This window comes from Rhinolophus sinicus, chromosome 17 (genome assembly GCF_057876585.1).
Source record: "Rhinolophus sinicus isolate RSI-liver-muscle chromosome 17, RSI-T2T, whole genome shotgun sequence".
NCBI lineage: Eukaryota > Metazoa > Chordata > Mammalia > Chiroptera > Rhinolophidae > Rhinolophus > Rhinolophus sinicus.
Window position 1 is genome coordinate 58,820,216 of NC_142517.1, and position 17,775 is coordinate 58,837,990.

At 43.5% G+C, this 17,775-nt stretch overlaps 1 protein-coding gene across 7 annotated transcripts in view; it reads left to right on the plus strand.

Annotated features, from left to right (window-relative positions):
- The window catches only part of ZDHHC19 (zDHHC palmitoyltransferase 19), an 86,253-nt gene that overhangs the window by 62,076 nt on the left and 6,402 nt on the right, over nt 1–17,775 (plus strand). For 3 of the 7 annotated variants that reach the window (XR_016019538.1, XR_016019534.1, XR_016019533.1), the window contains one exon: nt 8,179–10,380. The exons of 1 other annotated variant lie outside the window; for it this stretch is intronic. The gene's annotated coding sequence lies outside the window, so the exon portion shown is untranslated. Of the gene's footprint in view, nt 1–2,756; nt 7,781–8,178; nt 10,381–17,144; nt 17,297–17,775 lie in introns of those variants that run through there. 3 more of the 7 variants (XR_016019537.1, XR_016019539.1, XR_016019536.1) reach the window with 3 other exon arrangements.

The following is a 17,775-nucleotide window of genomic DNA, read 5'->3' on the forward strand; positions in this document are numbered from 1 at the left end:
GGTTTTATCTAATTTCCCCAAACCTTTTGTTTGTTTTTTTGTCCTGCGGTTTTTAAAAGCAAACCTGAGAACTTCCCTCACCAGTCTTAACTGATAAGCTTATTTTTTTTAAATTACATAGTTGCCATGCTATTATACACCCAACAATAACAATAATCCCTTAATATCCTCTAATAACCAGTCCATATTTTTATTTCCCAGTGGACTCACAAATATATTTTTACACTAGGTTTTGAAACAGGATCATAAAGGTTAATTCTAAATGGTGACATCGATTTTAATACTCTGTTTTTCAAATTTTTCTACTATGAGCATGTATTGCTTTTATAATTTTGAAAAAGAAAAAGATGACAGACTGGAGAAAAAGCTTGCAGCAAATAAGACAAAAGATTAGGTTTGCAAATAGCTACTCAAGACTAATATTGAGCAAAGAATATGAACTAAACTTTATTCAACAGGGATGTAAACAGTAAATACACAGCATGATGTCCCAGAATAAGTTAACAAGATTCAGCCATATGAACAACACTAACGGTCTCTGTAGAATTAACAAGAATGTGCTCATAACGCATATGCTCATATAAAGTGTAAATTGTTATACTGGGGAGCAATACAGCCATAACGAATATAAAAGCTATAAACAAATATATGTTATCCCTAACAGCAAAAAGAAGCAAACTAAATATTTGGCAATAAGAAAATGAGTAAATAAATGATGTTTCCACAACTTGGAAGATCAGGCTGTCATTAAAAATTTTATGGATGAAGACTACAGGATTATCAAGGAACATTTACGATCAAAAATGTTAAATGGCATGCAAAATGTAAGATAGATCACTGTAATAAAATATGTACATATTTGGACAAACAGGAAGGACTAGACAGAAAAAAAAAAATAACATCCTTGGGCTAGAATGCTGAGAACATAGGTGATTTATTTTTTCTTTTAAATTTCCTTTAATATCTTTATTTTTTTAATGATAATTCTTTTTAAAGAGAAATCATGATGTGGGTAAACATTTGGAATACTGTGAAAATATGCCCACATGCATCTCCTCGCCTCTGAAGTCTTGTCCAGGCCTCCAGCCTTCTGCCACACTCTGGCTGCCCCACATCCTGAGAGCGCTCTGATGGAGCCAGCCAGGTAAACTCCATTCTCTCAGCCCCTGGCAGGCCCTGGCACCTGGAGCACTGCAGGAACAGTCAACAGGCTGGCTGCTCCCCTTTGCTGAGCCCGCCTCCTTGCCAAGCTCTTACATACTTTATCTCCACTTAATCCTCACAACTCAGGGAGGTAGGTGCTATTATCTCCATTTTCTAGATTTAAAACGGACTCATAGAGAGTTGGGTAATTTGCCCAAGGTTGCAGAGTAGATAAAGAGCAGAGCCAAATTCAAGCCTCTGCTTGTAACCTCTGTGCTGCCCTGCCGTGCTGGGTTCTCAGGGCAGCTCTACCACGAGGCTTGCTGGGCAGTGGAGCCAGCTCCCTAACACCTCTGATCTCCTATTCACTTTTCGATAACAAGGTGAAGTACCCGGGGGAGGAAATCACCTCCCTGGATCTGGGCTCAGAGCTCCACTTGATTCTGAGCAGTGCAGAGTCAACCTCCATTGACTCGCTCGCTCATTTATTCATTCGTTTGAGCTCTCTATGTGCCAGGCACTGTGCTACCTCTGGGATACGCATCACAGGACATGGTCCCCATCTAACAAAGGGAGGAAGACACATCAACAGAGAAGTTTATTGAAATACTCTCTCCATTCAAATGTCACCTCCTCAGAGAAGATGCGCTGGCCCGTGTTATGCAAAGCGTCTCTCCATGTCCATTCTCCTGTTACTCTGTTGGTTCTTCATATACTTTGTCACTATCTGAAATTCTGTTAGTATTTATAAGTTCCATGAGGACGAGAACTTGACTCGTTCACCTCTGTATTTCCCAGGGCTTAGGACAGAGTGAATGCTTTATGCGTGTTTACTATTTACTGAATTATCTGAATAAATGAAAGGGGTGCAGGCACCACGGTAGACACTTGTAAAGCTGAGCTGAGCAGGCAGAGGTGGCAATGATTTCAGAGGGAGGAGAAGGGGCAGAGAAATTGCATGTGAAACAGTTTGGGGAAGGGAAGGAAGTGTATTTCTTTGGCAAGAGGTCACGAAAACACTCAAGACCCTTCAAACCCAGGAGAGGAGGTCAGCAGAGATAGTGAATGACCCGTGGCTTTAGATTTCACCTGTTTTACAGAGTCATACTTAAAAAGATTGCATTACCTTCAAACTAGCAGTTTATCTCCTATAATTTGACCTAAGCAAATAGTGATGACACGAGGACAAAATGAGTCCAAGGATGTTCAGCATAGCATTGCTGATAATGGCAACAAGCTGGGGAAGCCTGTCTAACCCTAGGGGAATAGTTAATGATGACTGAGTCGTATGATGGACTCGTATGTGCTCATTAAAATGCAGATGTAGACCTACATATTTATAGATTTGAACAGGCACTCAAGATGTATATTTCACAAAAAACCACATTCCCAAACAGTATGTTGGATATTATTTCATTTTGACAATTTTACATCTATGTGTGAGACAAAATATATTGGTTATTTCTGCTTGGTGGGCCTACATGTGATTTTTTTCCCTTCTTTGCTTTTTTTTTTTAGATTTTCTGCAATAAATGTAAATAACATAGATAATAAAAATGAAAAGAAAATAAGGTCTAGGCTATCCTCTGGAGATAGGAGTTAGGGGGTATGACCGGACAGGTGTGAGTTGAATAAAGGGAAAAGTATGTGTGATTCCCGGGAGCAGTATCCCCAGGGGAGAAACCTCAGCCCCCATCCACCCTTGGAGGAAACCAAATCCTCCCTAACAGGAAGGTATTGAAACACAATCAACTAACTCTAATCAGCTTAGTGTTCATTCAATACATTCAAGGCTTAGCCGCCAGGTGCAGAGATAATGAGATTAGAATGCAAAATTGATTTCAGGATCACAGGGTCTGTTCCAGAGGTGGCAGTGCAGGGCAGAGTTCAACCACACATACCAGGCCTCTAAGCAAGTGCCAGCCCTTTTAGGCACGAGGTGTCTGACCCGCCCAGGGATGGAAGGATGGCACAGCTTCCTCCCTGGGACCCCTTTCCTGTTAATCCCCATTCAGGGAGTTCTCCTTACATCAAATTAAGTTTTCTGCCATCACAATTAAAAATATAATAGTTTCATTGTTTTCCTCTGATTGCAGAATACTTGCAAGATATAAAAATATATGTACTTAAAATGTATATGAATACTAAAGAAGAAAAATATCACTGATAAACCCATCCCTGGAAATATAACCACTCTTTTTTTTTTTTTTTAGTAGATTTCCTTCTACACTTCAATTCATATACATAAGCATAACTGACATCACCCTGTGTTCTCCTGTGAGGTCCTGATCTCTTCAAGCATGTATCAGGCATGCAGTCTCCCCAGGTCCCTAGAGAAAGGACACATAGCCTCATCCCGGGGGCCTAGCTCATCAGGCAGGGCTTGGCCCATGCTGATAAAGCGCTGACTGGATACCCGCCTGGTAGAGTCAAAGGCACCTCTTCCCCTCAGTGTGTGCTGTCCTGAAAACCCTCACGGAAGAAGACTTCCTCAGCTGAAGACTGAACTCTCATGGGGAAGAGCACTTGGAGGGGAAAGGTATCAAGTTGGGGTTAGGACTATGAAAGCCCCTATAACCATGTGTTTCTGTGTATTAAGACAGCACCTCGCACAAAGGCAACAGCAGTAATGCCACCACCTCCTTCATTTCACATAACAGGTACCGCCCCTTTCCCCTGTCTGGCTCTGGCTCTGGCTCTGGTTCTACACAAACTTCCTGGAGTGTCCCTCCCAGTTCCAATGAGGCCATTGAGATATTGCTTGCCTGTGTTGCTGGTAACTCACACAGGCAAAGCTCAGGGCTCTGACTGGTTCCTCTCACAAAGCTTGAGCTGCTGCTGATTCTCTGACATGGGAACAGGGAGGTCCCACATCCTAGCTTGGATGCTGGGCCGTTTATGTGTCTCGCTCAGCTTGTGAGACCCTGAAGAGTCTCCATCTGTGTCCTCCCCATCCAGTCTGCTTGAGATAACCCAGTGTTACCAGGGCATGCAGCCCGATGAAGGCCCCCAGACGGGACCCACCAGCCTGTTCCGCACAGGTCCAGCAACCCACCCCCTTATCCCTCTGAGCCGGCCCAAGACTCGGGTTCTTCTTCCTCAGCTTCTCACATTTCTCCCAAGGCTGCATTATGCAAAGCATAAAACCGCTACTCCAACCCAGCCATTTGCCTCTGGTTTTTTATCACAATCCCCAAACCTTTACTTTCTAACTGCCCTCCCACACCAGCATTCCATGGAAATTATTTTTATAAGTTGTTCCTTTGATCAAAACCTCACAATGGTTTCCTACTTCACTCACAGTTAAGTCCAAATCCTTATAATGGCCATCTTCTCCAACTCCACTGGGCTCCTGGCTGTTCCTCCAATGTATCACACACTCTTCTGCCTTTGCACAGCTGTCCTTTCTACCCGGAATGCTCTCACCTCAGGGGTCTATTTGGCAACCTCTCTTACCTCCTTCAAGTCTTTGCTTAAACCTCAGCTTCTCAATGAGGCCCACTTTATCCCCAAATTAAATACGACAGTCTCATTCCCACTCCTGATCCCCCTCACTCCGCTCTCTTTTTCTAATAGCTCCGTCACCTTCTAACATACGAGTACTACAGAATTAACTCATTTAGCGTATCTATTTTTTACCATCCCAGACCCTACCAGCCAGAATGTAGGCTCCATGAGGGCAGGGATCTATGTCTGTTTTGTTCCCTAATGTATCTCAAGTGTCTAGAATGGTGCTGCACACAAGTAGGTGCCCAATAGGGATTGAGTGAATGAATAGTATTTAGGCTCCAATGTATTTATTGATAGGAGGAAATTCCTGGTGGGGGAGAATAAGTGTACTCTGACTTGGGCCAGAGGCAGAAGAAGGGTGGAACCTGTCCCCCACAGCCCAAGCTCCCAGTTTGTTTTGGAATCTCCAGCTCATCTCTCACGCTGCCCAATCTGGAAGTAAAAGGAAGCACTTCCATGTGCACACTGTACATCTGCCTGCGATGTGAGGCCCTTCTGAAGACTTCTAAGATTGACAGGCAGAGACGCCCTGGGCCCACCTCAGGCCCCATCTTGGACCAATTAGGTTTGATCCCAGAGAACTTTCTGGGCAGTCCCAGGGAGTGAGGTGCCAGTCCAGATGACTGAGGGCCTGGAGGTGTTTTCTTCCTGGGCCTAATTGGGTGTGTCTTACTAGAAAGAAACGGGATGAATTAAATGATGCCCCAAAAGTTCCTGAGGCCGCTGGAATGTGGTTGAAAGACTATGTATTTTGTAATCAGAAGTTGTGGGTTCAGTTTCCACCTCTGCCACTGACTAGCTGAGTGATAGGTTTTGAAATTTCTCTGTGGTAGGTTGCCCATGACCTAATCCCCAGAACTGTGAATGTGTTATTGCCGTGTTTCCCTGAAAATAAGACCTAGCTGGACAATCAGCTCTAATGTGTCTTTTGGAGCAAAAATTAATATAAGACCCAGTATTATCTATTCTATTCTATTCTATTCTATTCTATTCTATTCTATTCTATTCTATTCTATTCTATTCTATTCTACTCTACTCTACTCTACTCTACTCTACTCTACTCTACTCTACTCTATTCTATTCTATTCTATTCTATTCTATTCTATTCTAATGACCCGGTCTTATATTATGGTAAAATAAGACCGGGTCTTATATTAATTTTTGCTCCAAAAGGCGCATTAGAGCTGATTGTCTGGCTAGGTCTTATTTTCGGGGAAACACGGTAATATATTACATGGTGAAGGCGACTTTGCAGATGTGATGAAGATTACAGATCTTGAGATGGGGAGGTTGTCCTGGATGATCTCAGTGGGCCCAATCATGACTGTGGCCAAAGCTGCAGGGAAGGGAAGGACCCAGGTCAGAAAGGGTCAGGAACTCACTCCGGGCTGTCCTGCAGTCTCAGTCTTGAAAAGCCCTGCTGCTGATAGTCACACCCAAGGGAAGGTGAGGTGAGGCTGGTAAGCTTAGGAGACAGAGCTTTTATGAGGGACACTTCTGATAGCCCTTCCCTTCTCTTCCTGCTTCAGCCAGCCAGGCCCTGCTGTGTGTGATGAGAAGGCAAAGATAGACACTCCAGGGAAATGGGAGCCCCTCCTCCCCTCCCAGGGCACCATGGTTCTGGCGTTTGCTGCTGCTCTCTCTGCAGTTAGGAGTCCCTTTGCATCCCCCCGGCACCTGAGAGATATCTGCTGCTCCTGGTATTTTCCCTTTGCACCCCTTCCCTCCCTCTCTGCCAGCCCTGTCCTGGTGGAGGCTGGGTAGGGAAGTGGCAGCCCCTGAGCTGCTTGAGCCTGGAAGGGGCAGTCCCCAAGCTGAGAGCACCGAGCAGAAGTGTCAGAGACTCTATTATTGATCTTCCTGCCAAGGAGAGAATAGCCTCAAGAGTGGGAACCGCATTCTTCTAAGGCAGTCAGGACGTCAGTGAATCCTCTTCCTGGCTGCTGTGGGAGGCCAGCGCCACTGTGGTTGAGAGGAAAAGTGATCAGGGACATCATTGCCCGTTCCCACTACCCCCACCATGGATACTTCCATTCCTTTGAGAACCACCTCATAGAACCTCCTCCCCCAATACATATATATCAGCCAAACGAGAAGGGCCCTTTGAGGACATCCAGCTCAAACCCCTTGTCATACACTTGGGAAACTCAGACTCAGAGAGAGGGATCCTTCCATCACACGGGCAGTTGCTATGAAGTCAGTGAGGGAGACCTTATCCCTCTCCAAAATCCACACACTGTACATCCCATCAGCTGCACCAAAAAGCAAGCTCATGTCTCACATGCCACCCCCACCCCCACCCACTTCCACCACCTACTGGCCCTGTCCCCTATATCAGCTTGCAGCTTTTAGATTCTAAACAGGGGCAAGCCCATCCTGTTTACTCTTAGCCAGAGGGGCTTATCACAGAGGTAACTGCATTTTCCCAAGATTAAATAAAAACAGCCACACTTCCAGATATTCATTCATTTATTTATTATTTATACCACACCTACTTCCAAAACGTATTTGAGGTGGCTCACAATAAAAGCCACACGTACAACAGAGCTATTTTAAAAGTGAATAAACGTCCAGACAGTCAAAACCTTTCAAGATTTTCAGACTATGGGAGTAATTTTGTTTTTTTAAGGACAAAAGAAGTCTTTGACCTCAGGTATTTGGGAGGGTCAGGTCTTGAGTGTGGACATTTAAAGGAGCCTGGTCAGGTTGAGGTTGATAGAGGGACCAGGGGTAGGAAAGGACAGCCACCAGCAGTCCAAGAGCAAGTATAGGAGCAAAAGGCCCATTTTCTCCTTACCCCCCTGTCTTCCTTCTTGGAGGCTGGGGTATGATGATGTGATGCTTAGAGCTATATAGCCCTTGCCTTGTGGCCATGAGGCAAGACACACCCAACACGCTAAGGATGACAGAAGGGAAGGCGCCTAGGTCCTTTATGATAAAATTGAGCTGCTGAGCCAACCCTGAAGAGTCCACCATCAGTTGTCTGAGAGAATGAAATGTTTCTATTGTTTAAACCACTATTAGACAGGTGTTCTGTTACTTGCAGCTAAATGTATCCAATGAAAGCTCGTTGTGATCAGCATGTGATACAGGGGAACACAAAGGATGGATGATTTGTTTTACCCAGGTAGGTCATATAAGGTTTCTCAGAAAACACCCATGAGAAGAGTCTTAAAGGATAAGTAGGAGTTTGCAGGATGGTCAGGGGAAAAGAAGAGCATGCCAGGCTGCAGGTTAGGGGGCCACTCACAGAGGGCTGCGAGGTGAGAAGGCATCAGGAGGAACATAAGCAAACTATTAGGGACCTGGAGGTAGGACCTGGTTGAGTGGGCGATAGGGATCCAGGGGGGGAATTTAAGCAGAGGCTGGAAGTGGGAGTTGGAGGAAGTCAAGCGGGTTACAAAATATCCACGTGATTGGGCTCCATGAGGAAAGGCGACAAGTCAAAGGGACCCAGACCACTGAGAGGAGGCCAGGATCAGTATCCAGCCTGTTTCACCAAAGAATTTCTCACCTTTGTTTTAGGCCTTCTCTTGGGACTCCTTGTTTTATGGGAAACCATCACCCTGATGGAGGGAACAATCACACAGAAAATCAACAGGTGCTGGGAAAATCCTGACAAAAATCAGGAACCCTCCAAAAGAACATGTCACATGCTAGCTCTTCAGAGAATCAGGCCAGTCCCGTCATGGCACAAATGAGGAAACTTAGCCCTGAGAAGCACTGTGAGCTGCCCAGGCCACACAGCTACCTAGAGGCAAAGCGGAACTGGATGCCTTGGACTAGCACTTGGCCCCACCCCTCAGCTCTTCTCATGACAACAAATGGCCATGGATCAAACAGAGAACAAATGAGAAAACTCCAAGCCCAACAGGATGACACAGCCCTGCTTCCCCCCAAACAAAGAGAAGATGAATCAACAATGTTTGAAGCACAGGGCCTGTCTCCCAGAGTGACGAAGTTAAAGAAAAAATTCCTTAAGCCCACACTGATTACTTTTAATACCCTTTCAGAATTCCTAAGAAACTAAACTTTTATTTTAAAACGTACAAACAAACTTTGAAGTTGTTTGAAGATAAAAGATACTTTACCGGCCAAAGCTGGTGACGGGAAGGCTTACAGGTATTTTCAAACAAACTGTGGAGAGTTCATCACAGTTTGAGAGGATTCTGCTAATATTCCACAGATGTATTTGTCATTACCTAGCTGAGACAACGCACACCAGCCTTAGTGTGTTTCAAGACTGCTCACCTAATGTGCAGAACTACCCAGATAGCATGGGTTCTAATCCCAGTTTCATCATCTACCAGCTGTAGGCAAGTCACCTACCTCTCTGTGCTTTGGTTTCTCATCTGTAAATAGGCACAATAATAATAGTCACCAACTCATAGGGCTGTTGTGAAGATTAAATGAGTTAGTGTAAGGGCTTATAGCTGTGGTTACGCTTTGTTAGTATTAGCTATCATTATTAGGTCCATAAATCTCGGTGGGAAGAAATATCTATCCTGGCTGTATCCAGCCTGACTGGGCCTTCTCAGTCACTGGCCACTCACCTGCTATTAAGTATGGTTTCAGGACCAGTGATAGCCATCACCTGGGAGATGGTTAGCAATGCTGAATCTGAAGGTCTACCCCAAACTTACTGGGAAGAATTTTCATTTCAACGAGATTTCCAGGGAATTTGGGCGAGGACTAAAGTTTGAGGAGCTTTCGGACAGGCTGCTGAAATAGGCACTGATGGCATCTCCAAGTGGAGGGGCTTTGGTTGCAGCCAGGACCCTGCTGGCCCTCCTGGTCCTGAGACTAGGGCATCAGAGTGCTGTGTTGTCTGTCTCCTGCCTGCTAGAGATGCTGGGCCCTGAGGCCTCCCCACCCTGATTCTTGCTTTCTGCACATTTGGATGTCACTTTCCATTTCCCTTTCTCTGATTGGGTCCAACAAGTGGGGACACGTAGAAGACCTTGGCCTTGTCTTGAGTTTACCTGGAAAAGAGAGTTAGTAGTGCATCTTCTGTGGAGCCCCCAGCTTTGCCTAAGGAAGAACTTCTACAAATTCCTGTGCATGTAGAGCTCAAGGGAACTTCTCCAATTGTCATCCAAGGTCAGCTTGCCCTGCCACTCAGACAGTCATGGGGCTGGATGACTAATTCTGAGAAGTTGGGGCAAGTAAAAACCCTCAGCAGAGCAGAGAGGAAACCATTTACCCATTAATTCTCCCAGTTTCATTTTTTATAAGTGACTGTACTTTACTTAACTGGCTCAAACAGTTCCACTTGCTCTAGAATTCAGGAAAGCCTTGGTGTGGCCACTAAATATTTGTGTGACTTCAGGTGTGTCTCCATGTCTAGGCTCACATGGGATTAGATGTAAAATGAGGGAAGTTCTCTAAGATCCCTTCTCTCTGTTCAGCAGGTAGAGTAAACATGCCTAAATTGGTAAATGCAGGTCAAGTTAACAAGGACCTGAGAGGCCAAGCTGTGAAATTCAGACTTGACACTCTACACTCGCATTGTCCAATGTGGTAACCACTAGCCTCATGAGGCAATGGACACTTGAGATGTGGCTACTCTGAACTGAGACACGCTGCCAAGTGTAAAACACACACCAGATTTTGAGACTTTGTATGACAAAAAGAAAGTAAAATATCTCATTAATATTATGTTAAGTACATGTTGAAAATACAATATTTTCGATATGTTGGGTGAAATAAAATACTTTAAAAAATTAATTGTACCTGTTTCTTCTTGGTTTTTTTAGATTATAAATGTGTCTACTAGAAGATTTAAATTGCATATGAGAATTGCATTATACTTCTATTGAACAACACTGCCCCAGAGCTACCTTCTCAAAAAAAGAGGGATGGAACTGATGATTAGTTTATCCTTGAAGAGGGAGTCACTTCCAAATTTAACCATCAGAGAAGGAATCCATTGGGAATAATCTGAGGGATAATTCTATACATATACAAGTGAAAGTTCCAGATTTTATCTGTACTTCCCCCAAATGTCAGAGTTTGAACCTATTGTTTTGTGTTCGGGGCACAACTCTGTTTGTTTTAAGGCCAGTTCGTTGAGAGCTAGAGGCTGGTCTCTGGAGTGTGAGGATAATTCTTCAGGTCCTACTTTAATGACCTGGTAAACAGAGGTCTAAAATAAAGAGATGTGTCACCTGAAACTAATAAATGTCAATTATACTTCATTTAAAAACAATTTAAAAACTCTCCTGCAAAAAAAAAAAAAAAAATAGATGTGTTAATGCTGGGAATGGTATTGCAATACATTTTCCTGATATAATGAATCCTTTCCCTGGCATAGAGGCAATGCTTTGGGGTTTAGACAAAGCCTGGAAAAGAGGCAAAATGTTAGCAGAGACTCCTAGAAGGAAGTTACCAACCCAGGCTTCTGTGGATCGACTTCCTCTCATGAAATTCCTTGCACAAGCCCCACAGGCATGTGCTATGTGGATTTTGAGAAACTGGGTCTTTCCCTTCTTGACTTACTCTCTGGCTCCCTGTCAGCTGCCATCCTGGGAGACTGGGCCTGGATGCCCCTTCTCCCTCCCACGTGTCTGATCCTTGCTCTCTCTGGGGGCTTGGGGAGCAAGGTGGCAGTTAGAGCGAGGATTGCAAGGGGACAAGAGAGGGAGAGCGTTTGCTTGAGCTTAGGCTCTGGGCCTCCCACGGTCCAGCTGGAGCCCCATGCCAAGCTGCTGCCAGCAGATACAGAGTGCTCCCCACTCTGGGTTCCGCTGATCCTGTACAGCTCTCTGAGCCCTTGACTATGAAAGTGAGATAATGTGGACAGAGCTGCTGTCTCCACTGGGGACCACGGGGCTCTAGGACTGTATGGCCGTGCCCTTGGGGCCAGAGCTACGTGGGCCATTGACAATAAGCTCATTTTTCCATCAGTGTTTTGGAGAGGAATCAAACTTGCTTGACCTAAGCTCTCATTACACAAACAAACGACTCCTCAAAAAGCCCTAGAATGAAAGAGACGTGGTGGCTATACTTTTGGAATAAAAAATTTGGACACAGGATCAGATAAGAACGGGCTTATGTATGGTGTGAATGGGGCTTTCTCTGCTCATTCCCTGGAGGTCATCTGCTCCAACCTCCACAGGGCACCACTTTCCATCCACCCCCAGCTACTCCAGCTACTGAGCATTGAGCTTTTTTTTTTTTTTTTTTAAGATTTTTATTAAAAATATAGTTAGCATACAATATTATATTAGTTTCAGGTGTACACCATAGTTATTCAACATTTATATACCTGAAGAAGTGATCACCATGATAAGTCCAGCAACTACCTGATAGCGTACCATGCTGTCACAATATTATTGACTATATTCCCCATATTGTACATTACATCCCCAAGACTTATTTGTTTTATATTTGGAAATTTGGGCCACTTATTGCCCTTTACCTTTTCACCCCCTTTTTAATTTTTCAGTTACAGTTGACATTCAATATTACTTGACATTAATTTCAGGTGTATAGCATAGTGGTTAGACATTTATATAATTTAAGAAGTGACCCCCCCCTGACTAGTCTAGTACCCGTCTGGCACTATACATAGTTATTACCATATTACTGGCTATATTCCCTATGCTTCACATTCCCATGATTATTTTGTAACTACCAATTTGTTACAAAATGGATTTCTTAATCCCTTCACCCTTTTCACCCTGTTCCCTACCTCCACATCTATTAACCCAACAAATCTAGTACCCATCTGATGCCATATATAGTTATTACAATATTATTGACTACATTCCTTATGATATACCCTACATCCCCATGACTACTTTGTAACAACCAATTTGTATTTCTTAATCTCTTCCCCTTTTTCACTCACCCCCTCAACCCCGCTCCCATCTGGCAACCATCAAAATGTTCTCTGTATCTATGAGATTGTTTCTGTTTTGTTTGTTTGTTTTGTTCTTTAGTTCCACATATAAGTGAAATCACATTCCATCTGTCTTTCACTGTCTGATATACTCCACTCAGCACAATACCCTCCAGGTCCAACTATGCTGCTGCAGATGGCAAGAACCATTCTCTTCCCTGGCCTAGCAATATTCCATTGTATATATGTACCACTTCTTCTTTATCCGTCCTTCCATCGACTAACACCGAGGCTGCCTCTCCATCTTGGCCATTGTAAACAATGCTGCAATGAACATATGGATGCACATGTCCCCTTGAAGTAGTGTTTGGATTTCTTCGGATAAATACCAGGAAGTGGGATTATTGGGTCCTTCGTTGTCTCTTATTATAGGCTTTGTTTTAAAGTCTATTTTGTCTGGTATAACGTATGACTATGTCAGCTTTTTGTTTGTTTGTTTGTTTCCATTTTCATGAAATAACTTTTTCCATCCCTTTACTTTTAGTCTGTGTGTTTTCAATCTGAAGTGAGCCTCTTTTAGGCAGCGTATGTAAGGATTTTGTTTTCTTATTCATTCGGCCACCTATGTTTTTGATTGGAGCATTTAATCCACTTACATTGAAAGCAACTGTTGATAGATAATGTAGTTATTGACATTTTATTATTCACATTTTTGGTCTGTTTTTTCCATCTTAAAGAAATCCCTCTAGCATTCCTTATAATACTGGTTTAGTGGTGATGAACTCCTTTAGTGTTTTCTTGACTGGAAAGCTCTTTATCTGTTTTTCAATGTTAAATGATAGCCGTTCTGGGTAGAGGAGTCTTGGTCACAGATCCTTACTTTTCATCACTTTGAATATTTTGTGTCAATCCCTCTGGCCTGCAAAGTTTCTGTTGAGAAATCAGCCAACAGTCTTAAGGGAGCTCCCTTGTAGGTAACTAACTGCTTTTCTCTGGCTGCTTTTAGGATTCTGTCTTTGTCTTTAACCTTTGCTATTTTAATTATAATGTGTCTTGGTGTGGGCCTGTTTGGGTTCATCCTGTTTGGGACTCTCCATGCATCCTGAGCTTATATGTCTATTTTCTTCACCAGGTTAGGAAAGTTTTCAGTCATTATTTCTTCAAATAGATTATCAATCCCTTGCTTTCTTCTCCTGGTGCCCCTATGAGGTGAATGTTGTTATTCCTGATGTTGCCCCAGAGGTCTCTTAAACTATCCTCATTTTGTTAGATTCTTTTTTTCTTTTTGCTGTTCTAATTGGATGTTTTTTGCTATCTTTTCTTTCAAATCACTGATTTGATCCTCTGCTTCATCTAGCCTGGTGGTGATTCCTTCTAGTGCATTCTTCATTTCAGTTGTCTTATTCTTCACTTCTGACTGGTTCATTTTTATGGTTTCTATGTCCTTTTTTATGCTTGCTATCTCTTTGTTGAAGTTCTCACTAAGTTCCTTGAGCACCCTTATAACCATTGTTTTGAACTCTGTCTAGGTTGCTTGCCTCCATTTTGTTTAGTTCTTTTTCTGGAGTTTTCTCCTGTTCTTTCATTTGGAACATATTTCTTTGTTTCCTCATTTTGGGCTGCCTCTCTGTGTTTGTTTCTATGTATTAAGTAAGGCGGCTATGTCTCTCAGTTTTGCCAGGTGGCCTTAAGTAGTAGGGGTCCTATGGGACCCAGTGGCAGTTTTCCTGGTCACCTAAGCTGGGTTCTCCAGGAGTGTCCCTTGTGTGGGTTGTGAGTGCCCTTCTGTTATAGTTGAGCTTTGATTGCTGTTGGCATGTCAGTAGATGGTATTGACCCTCAGGCTGACTGGTTGTGGGCTTTGGCCATGTCCACAGCTTATGGGCTGCTGTGTAGGGGGCTTAAACCATGGAGTAGGATTCACACCAGCAGGCTCTGGTACCTGTTGAGACCGCCCTTTGTGTGTGCTGAGTATGGGGCTAATTGGCTGGTGCTCTACTGTGGTCTGAAGCCAACCTGCAAGTATGTTGGTTCTGGGGCCTCTTGGGAGGGGAGCCACTGCAGGCTGAGGTCAGCCACTGCCTGTGAGTAGTTGGGGAGGACCTGGTAGGAGCTACAAAGTGATCCACAGTTGGTTGCAGTCCGTGCTGTATCTGGAGGTGCATGAGAGAGGCCACAATGTGAACAAATGAATGCTACCACCAATACTAGGTTTAGGGTAGCTCCACAAAAGCCAGGACACTCCAAGGCCTGCTGCCACCTGCCAGCTCCTGTAAGGTTCAGCTGTTCAGTGAGTCAGTGGGGTGGAACAGCGTTGTTCACCAGGCAAATCAGATTCAGATTTGGCCTGTTGGGGCAGGTTCAACACAGGAAAGATGGCGCTTGCCTGCCAACAGCACAGGAGAAGGCCCCCACACAGGGAAAATGGGAATTGTCCCTCCAGTCCTCACCCTAAAGTTATACAACTCAGTCTCTCCCCTTACATCTCCAATGCCCCCAGAGCCACCATTCCTCCACTGGAACCCAGGGTGAATGCCTGCAAAAGTCCTTTAAGAGGCTCTCTGAGATTCTCACACCCTTCCATCCCACTTGGACAGTTGGAATCCCTACTGTTTTTCACAGCCAGAAGTTGTGGGAGCTCCTCTTCCTGGCACCAATGCTTCATGCTGGGGAGCCTGGTGTGGGGGACTGGGGTCCCTCTCTCCTTTGTGGGGAACCTCTGTGGCCAAGATTCTCTCCCACTTTTCAACTGCCATACGTGGGTGTGGAACCAGAAGGTTTTGTGTCTCCACCCCTCCCACCAGTCTCAACGTGGCTTCTTTTTTATGTCCTTAGTTATAAAACTTATGTTCAGCTAGACTTCAGGTGGTTCTCCAGCCTGACTGTTCTATAATTTAGTTGTAATGTTGATGCATTCACAAGATGAGGCAAGCAATAATATTTACCTACTCTGCCATCTTGTATCTCCACCCCCTTCTCAGTTGAGCTTTTTATTAAAAGGCTCCAGAGGGGGACTCCTGACTTTACAGTCCAAACAAGGGGAGGGGGGGGGTTCATTTTTTCATTCTGGTCCTTCCATGGAGAAGTTCTCCCTGGAGCCTGGGGCTTTCTTGATTGGCCTGGACCTGATGGTGTCAGGCATTAGGATTGAAACCAATCTCATTCTCACCATTCTTTTTGTTGTTATTGTTGTTAGTCCCTTGGCTTTCATTTTTGTATTGTTATCTTACTTGATATTTCTAAGTGTGAGTATGAACAAACTATACAATTTCAGAATAGGCCAAGAATTTAGGAGAATTTCTCAGAAGCTAAAACTGTTCAGAGTAAGAGTTCTTGGTTTCAATGCTTCCGAGTCAGGGCCTAGTGAGTTTTAGAAATTGGTTTCTCCTCTTTAAAAACATAACGTAGGGATTCACCATTAAGAAATAATTTTGCTGATAAGAAAGGCTAACAGCCTTGGGGATGGAAGTTTTTTCCAGGATGGTGTTTATGTTGAGATGGTTTCTCCTCCCAGGTGTCCACTCCCAGAATCCAGTCTCCCCACCACACCACCCCACTCAGGCTAGGCCCACTGGTGGCTCTCTGCAGGGACTTATTGTGGGAGGTATTTTTTGGAGTAAATAGCTCCTGTCTCAGAGCCAGTGAATGGGAAGAAGAGGAGCAATACCTTGGAACTTACGTCATTGACTATGTAAGAGTCAGCCTACTGAATAAGTTCTGTCCATCAATACCACTTGCCCCTTCCCTCCACAGCCAAGGACACTTAACTGCAGCCAGTGTTCTGGGAACAATCTTGTTTTAGATCTGGATTTAAGGAACTGAATTTGATTCCAATCCTGCTGATACTACTATTTATTTAAAATTATAACCATTATCCATTTGTTGTGCTCTTGCCATGTGTCAGGGTGTTTACACATAGCTACTGTCATTTAAAACTCTGAGAGCCCTATGAGAAACTATTATTAAGGTCATGTACAATAACATAAAAAATCTGAGGTTGGAGAGATTCAGTAAATTAGTCACAGGACAGGTTCAGTTCAGCTCCAAATACAGATTTTGTCTTTCTTGATTTTTTTACTGTAAAATATATAAATATAGTCTCAAAATAGTATACATAACATTATATAAATGGTTAATGAATTATAATATACTTTATATACAAATAATTTGTTGCTTATATATGTTAGAAATATGTTTATAACTTGTTTTTTGCTTTTATTATGGAATGTTTTAACAAAAACTAATTCTTAATTTTAATGGAATAGAATTTATCAGTATTTTCTTTTATGGTTTGCACTTTTTTTTTTTTTTAAGATTTTATTGGGGAAGGGGAACAGGACTTTATTGGGGAACAGTGTGTACTTCCAGGCCTTTTTCACAAGTCAAGTTGTTGTCCTTTCAATCTTAGTTGTGGAGGGTGCCGTTCAGCTTCAAGTTGTTCTTTCAGTCTTAGTTGTGGAGGGGGCAGCTCAGCTCCATGTCCAGTTGCCTGTTGCTAGTTGCAGGGGGCGCAGCCCACCATCCCTTGCGGGACTCGAGGAATTGAACTGGCAACCTCGTGGTTGAGAGGATGCGCTTCAACCAATTGAGCCATCTGGGAGCTCAGCAGCAGCTCAGCTCAAGGTGCCCTGTTCAATCTTATTTGCAGGGGGCACTGCCCACTATCCCTTGCGGGACTCGAGGAGTTGAACCGGCAGCCTTGTGGTTGAGAGCCCACTGGCCCATCTGGGAATCGAACCGGTAGCCTTCGGAGTTAAGAGCATGGAGCTCTAACCACCTGAGCCACCGTGCCGGCCCATGGTTTGCATTTTTTATAGCTTATTTTAAAAATCATTTCCAATTCCAAAGTCATAAAGATGTTTTTCTATATTGTTTTTTTTTTAGTTTGGTCTTTTACATTTATATCTTTAAACCACCTAGTTTATTTATTTGTTTTTTGGAGCATGATGAAAGGTAGGTTGTTAGTTCTTTCTATTTTACTAAGTTACAGACAATGTGTATGCTCTCTAAACTCACACAGGAACTACACAAACAAAGCTTACTTCTTTCCATTCAGTTTTACAAGATATTTTCTAGTATCCACTGTGGGCCTATCTAGAAGTAGGTCCTGTATGGGGGAAAAAAAGGGAAATAATCAACAAAAGGAACTGGGGTAGAGGCACCGCAGACCAATAAATCCTTAAAAAAGAAAATCTACTTTGATATTTAATAAATGTATAGTACCGAGGAATGGCTAATATGATATCCTACTTCAGTAAGCACATTCCAGATCACATACA